A 6,243-nucleotide genomic window follows, 5' to 3' on the forward strand; every position below is an offset into this window, starting at 1 on the left:
TTGATTTAGCTAGTCCATGTACCAATTTGTAAAGTTGTTAAAGTTTTTGAAAGTTGTCATTGTTGATTTCTTGAATAAATTGATGTTAAATTGATAGATTTAGGTCAGGTAAGTTCATATGACACTTGCTAGTTTATTTTATTTTATGTTGATTAACATTTTGTAATACCCCTTACTGACCCAGTCATCGAGTTTAAGCTACAGAATGCTACAATCATTGCCGGAGCAAACCACCTTTAGATTTACAGAAAATAACCATTCAAACAAGCAACTACGCTTTAAACACATTTACATTTGTTTGAATGATTATTTTAAAAGGAATAAACTACCTAGTTAATCACTCTAAAATTAGGTTGTTCCTATTTAATAAAATTGATCAAATTCATCAGTCCACCATTAAATTTACTCTTCCACCATTAAACTCATTTATTTTTATTTCTTATTTTTTAAATTTCCCCTTTCCTTATTCTTTCTTTCTTTTTCATTCTTTTTATTGGATTACTTTCAATTCTAAAAAATATTTTGTTCTAGGCAAAAAAATATGATGAACTGATAGAATCTATTTTTATTTTTCCTTAATATTTACAAATGACTTGAGATTACATAATCTAGAGTTTAAAAATACCTTGAAATTAACTTAGAATTAGAAGAACTTGAACCACTGCAATACCCAAAACTGTTTCCCCAAAAATCTTCTGAAAACCCCTTTTCTTTGCCTTCCGTTATGACTTCGACTCAGCCATGAAACCCTTTGTGGCAACCCTCACCGCTAAAATCACCGTCCACCTCTGTGTAAACCATCAAGAAATATCTATTCTCTTCGTCTCCTCTAATTCCTCCTTGAAACCTATCCACCACGAACCCTCCACTGGGTAATCTCAAATAGTCAACCCAACTGAAGTCTCATCTAAATTTGAATACACACGACCAATTTAGCTACTTCATCACTGTCAATGGCGGTAGGTAATTTGTGGTAAAAAACGAGGCACATGTTTCATAAATGAAGCCATGGGAGTACGCAAATGAAATGGAACAGATGATCACAAAGGCATGTTATGAACTTTGCCCCCTACTCAAATTGCTCCTTGTAGTCCGCGTAACACGGTTTGTTATCAACATGGGTTTTGCTTATTTCCATTATCGGTAATGCTTCCGCCGCCACTTTAGATGTAGAAAGTTGCTCGTTTCGGCTAGCGTTCTAGATTTCTATTTATATACATGCCACAACCCTACACTCAAAATGATCAAATAACTATCGGTTTAGTGATAGTGTGAGCTTTGAGATGATCTGACTTGATGAGTTCCCCAAGGTAAAAATCTATAAGGAAAAGAGAAGACAATCTAAGTAAGCATATAAGATGCTCAGTAAGTTCATAGGTATTAGACAAAACTTGCATTATCTTTTATCTAAATACAATAAACTATCATAAGTTGGTTGTAACACTCTATATCCGAACTGATCGCTGGATCCGAGTACCAAGTGTCACAAATTACCCAAGTTACTTAACAATCTTTCTAACTTGATTTATTAACAATTTAAACAACGTCAAAATTAATCCATATTTACCACATAATTTTACTCTAATCTCTTTAATTATCAACAGGTTTCAAAATATAACTACAAATAAACTTCTTACAATTTCTAAGGTTTTTACAATCATTTTGCCTTACTAGGCCCATACATATACACTTTATTATACTCGAGACTTAAATTCAACCCTCGAGGCATAGCCTTTATGGTGCCTCTCTATATGCATGATACCGTTGCAACGCCATTTGCATGGAATTGACGATGTTTGGGTTGTCCTTCCACACAATTCACAAGTCATTCCGTGTACCTGCAAGTAAGGAAAAATACCCAGAAGTTCATGTTGACTTAGTGAGGATCTTTACAATAGTGTTCATAAGTGACTTTCGTAGTCTTGGGTAATAAAGAAAACTAATGCACATGATTAACTCTCTGGGTTTCATAAGGGGTTCCGCAGTCTGACTGGTGTAGATGACGCCCATACATTCCTCTTGATCAAGTCATTGGTGAGTATATCAGGCTAACTTAGTTGCAATCATGCTATTGTAGACACCCCTTCCTAAAACTTGACTTTGTCTAGCTTTATCTTAGACTTTCATATTACCTTTCTGATTTGACTTAACAAAGGATAACCATGTAAGCAAATATGTGAATTGGTGACTACCTTTGGCAGACTTGCAGGTATCTTGCCACAATGGCAGATTCTTACCCTGATCATTTCCTTCCACATTGAACTCAAAAGCGACTTACTACATTATCTTGATGTTTACCTTTTATAGCTAGTTTGCGTATATACCCTTTAAGAGGAAAAACCCATTTACTTACATCCTTGTATGTGGCCTTCGAACTATAAGTTTTGGCGAATAGTTTAAGCACCACGTTTCCCTTGCAGAATTGTACTTGCAAGATAGTCCCACGAGACTTTCCCACTTCAAACCATTCGATAGATGTTTCCAGAAACAAATAGTCCTAATGGACTTCCCAACCACCAATATTTCTTAGTAGACTACCTCATCGCTAGATCAAGTAGGGCGGACTTCCCCTTTATAATATAGTCCTTAGCGAAATTTTTAATGTTAGATAGCCCCAACGGACATCCTTATTCATTCGCTAGTCCTTGCAAACATCTTTTTCTTCAAGATAGTCCTTGGCGAACGATAACAACCTTACCCGACCCAATCTATAAATCCGGGTATTGAATGTCACAATTGAATTGGGTTGGTCTTAATCGCAACTATTAGACTTAACTATTCTAAGATATACTTTATTACTTTTTAATAAGTATACTTACAACAGAAACCTTGAATTAAATTAAAAGATTACTAGCTCAAAATTCGGGCTTCTAAGAGAAACTATTTTGTTACAATTTATTCGGTCCCGAGGAAAATCCTCTTAAGGTAACCCCTTCATATGTGCATGGCGCCTTACTGGAAATTATTCTTAATCTAACACGGTCTGACTTAGTGAGTTCAGAAGATCTTATTGAGTTTCTTTACTACAATACACAGAATAGCCCCCGGTTCTGTAGGGGTAGAATAAAAAGAAACTGAACACGTTTAACTCCTTGATCATCTTAAGATCATCCCTCTTAACCTAAGGTGGCAGTCTTCTACTCTCTTTTTTTTGAAGTTATCTATTGGCGTATAAACTGCTAAGACATCTTCCCCTTATTGATCCTACGACTATTTGACCAGTTTTGCTAATTTTACAGAGGTTTCGTCATAGTTACGGACCCTGACCTTTCCCCACATGTATTCTTTCTTCCATCCAGCCTCTATTCCAGATATTAGTCTGTTCAAGGTTTTTATGTTAAATACTTAATTGCAAGGTTTAATGGTCATTTACCAGTATGGTTCCTCTTTCCCATCATGTACTTAAGTGGTTGCTCTAATAGACTTCCGTCTTGAGAAACCCTTGGATACGCTCTCCTTTGGTGAACAATCCAATACTGACTAGTTTCAGATTAACTATTTCTTCTCACTATAGTCCTGAAGGACTTGTTGACTTCTTATCTGTCGGGTTAGCTAATGCGGTCCCATCCATCACTAGCGGATGAAGTACCACTTGATCGATATAGTGTCCAGATTACTTCCTCGTGACCCGCCTTATTTGCGTTACCTTGCGTTTAGGTGTAACATGTTCGTCTGAAGTGAGTCACTCTAGCTTATAGTATCTTGCAGGTTGTCATCAGAGTGATCATTGCAGTTTACCATTTCTCTTATGTAATGGTTCCCTACGGAACTAACCCTTTGGCTGACGCTTTTTCAATAGTTTCCCCTTAAAGAATAACACTCTTAACAAAAAAACCTGTCACTCGGTTAGTCCTTTTTAGTACCTCTATCTGTCAATCGGTTGTAACTAACACCTCTTTTCCATTTAATCAATCCAGAGTATAGGCGATTAACCCTCCCCGCACAAGCCATGATTTAACAAACCTTATATCGAGAGTGTATCCCCCATTAACCTTCTAAGGTTTTCCTTTAACATGCCGAGCTTTTTTTAACACTACTTGGTGGTTCTTAGTGGTGGATCATTACCGCGAACTACAGATAATTACCTTTTCATTACCCATAGACAAGGCATTAACGACACCTCATTCCCCTAATAGATCTTAGCTGGGTTATCACCATATGCCCTATTGGCTTCCATGATCATTGTCTTGGCGAACTATTTCCCTTTTTCTACAACACTTGCATTATTCTTCTGCCTTGTTTGGAAAATTCCTCAGAATCCACTTACCAACACTTGCATTATTCTTCTAACTCATTTTTCCATATGTGTGATTTTTCATAATTACCGTCATGGCGGTCTACCTCGTGTTTAATGTCCTAGCAGACTACCCCACGTTTAATGTTTTGGCGGACTCTGTTGGTTGCCATAGTTGAGCTATGATTTTACAGCCTTTCACCCCATGTGATTTGAGAGAACACAACACCTTACTTGTAATTATCTCTGCCAATTTAGGGGCAGAAAGAGAAGCTCCACTCCTTCATGTGTTGAAAGCACATAAAAAGGCGATTGGGTGGATGATTGATGATATTAAGGAAATAAGCTCATCCTTTTGCCAACATAAAATATTCTTAGAAGAGGGAAAAAAGCTTATTTTAGATGCACAGTGGCGCCTCAACCCGACAATGAAAAAAGTCGTGAAGAAGGAGCTCACGAAGTGGTTGGAAGTTGGTATTGTCTACGCTTTTTCTGGTAATGATTGGGTAAGTCCCATACATTGTGTTCTAAAAAAAAAAAGAGGGATAACTGTGGGAAACGAAAAAGATGAGCTCATACCGACTAAAACTGTGACTGGGTGGTACGTATGCATTGATTATTAGAAGCTTAATGATGCTACAAGAAAAGGATCATTTCCCTTTGTCATTCATTGATTAGATGTTAGATAGACTAGCGATGAGAGTTTTATTGTTTCTTAGATGAGTATTTTGGATATCATCAAATTCCCAATTCACTCGGATGATCAAGAAAAAACCATATTCACCCGCCCATTCGATACTTATGCCTTCCGAAGGATGCCTTTTGGGTTATGTAATGCTCCCGCCAATTCATGAGGTGTATGACCTCTATTTTTGCTGATATGATCGAGGAAGGGTTGGACATATTTGTGGATAACTTTTCAGTATATGGAGACTCATTCATTGAATGTTTGGGAACCCTTGAGAAGGTGCTTGAACGATGTGAGGAAACAAATTTAGTTTTGAATTGGAAAAAGTGTCATTTCATGGTTATGGAGGGCATTGTCCTAGGACATCGGTTCTCCAAAAGAGGATTAGAGGTTGACCAGGCAAAAATTGAAGTTATTGAAAAACTTCCACCCCGGTCCTCGCTGCGTGGAATCCGTAATTTTTTGGGGCATGCTGAATTTTATCGGTGTTCAATCAAAAACTTTTCACACATCTCTAAATCGTTGAGCCGTCTTTTACAGAAAGAAAAGAAATAAAAACAATTTAACGGTACAGACTTTCAACCAAAACACTCCGTTTTCATTAAGGCTCGTTGCACACCGTTTCATTAATTTCAACTAAAATGCATCATTTGCCCTTTTCCTCTTAAGCTTCTATATTTCAATTTTGACCTGTATAATAAACAAAAATTGAATATCAAAGAAAATAAAAAAGGAGAGTCAATATTAAAGAACTGCATTATTTTTTTCTTGAAAAGATCATGAAACATTATTAATGGAGATGATCAAGTGCGGAGTGATGACTTTGTAGTATATAATGGATTCATTTCCGTGATGCTTGTAAGTGCATGTTCCATCAAAAACCTTTCTTCCTTCATTTTTTTGTTTATTCATTATTGCTAATTGTATGTCGAGAAACTTTCATATATAAATGGCAATTTTAACTTTGAACTTCTTGGCTTTTTGTGTTTTTGGGTGGTGTTTACAGGTGTTGAGTGCTCCATATCTCCAAACCACACCAACAAAAAATATGCAGGTACAAACAACATGATGATCCAACTAGAATCTTCCCAGGAAGATAAAAAGTGTTTCAAATAACATGCTTCTTGAAAACAATGGAGATAAAAACACCATTTTAGGAATAAAATGAACTGCCTTCTTATTTCAAACCCTCTAAGTTGTTTAGACTATTCATTTTTCTTCAAGTACAATCCTACTCCCATGTCCAACAGACATTCCAGACCTATACTTGTATCCAACATTTAGACCCCAGTCATCTCTATTTATAGAACTGATTCGGTTT

At 36.5% G+C, this 6,243-nt stretch overlaps 1 long non-coding RNA gene across 1 annotated transcript; it reads left to right on the top strand.

Annotated features, from left to right (window-relative positions):
- Positions 1-555: 555 nt before the first annotated feature.
- LOC121217065 (uncharacterized) lies at positions 556-6,243 on the top strand. Its single transcript, XR_005913288.1, has 2 exons — positions 556-1,143; positions 5,929-6,243. It is a non-coding gene; the product is annotated as an uncharacterized lncRNA (long non-coding RNA).

The sequence above is a fragment of the Gossypium hirsutum genome, chromosome D05 (assembly GCF_007990345.1).
Source record: "Gossypium hirsutum isolate 1008001.06 chromosome D05, Gossypium_hirsutum_v2.1, whole genome shotgun sequence".
Classification (NCBI taxonomy): Eukaryota; Viridiplantae; Streptophyta; class Magnoliopsida; order Malvales; family Malvaceae; genus Gossypium; species Gossypium hirsutum.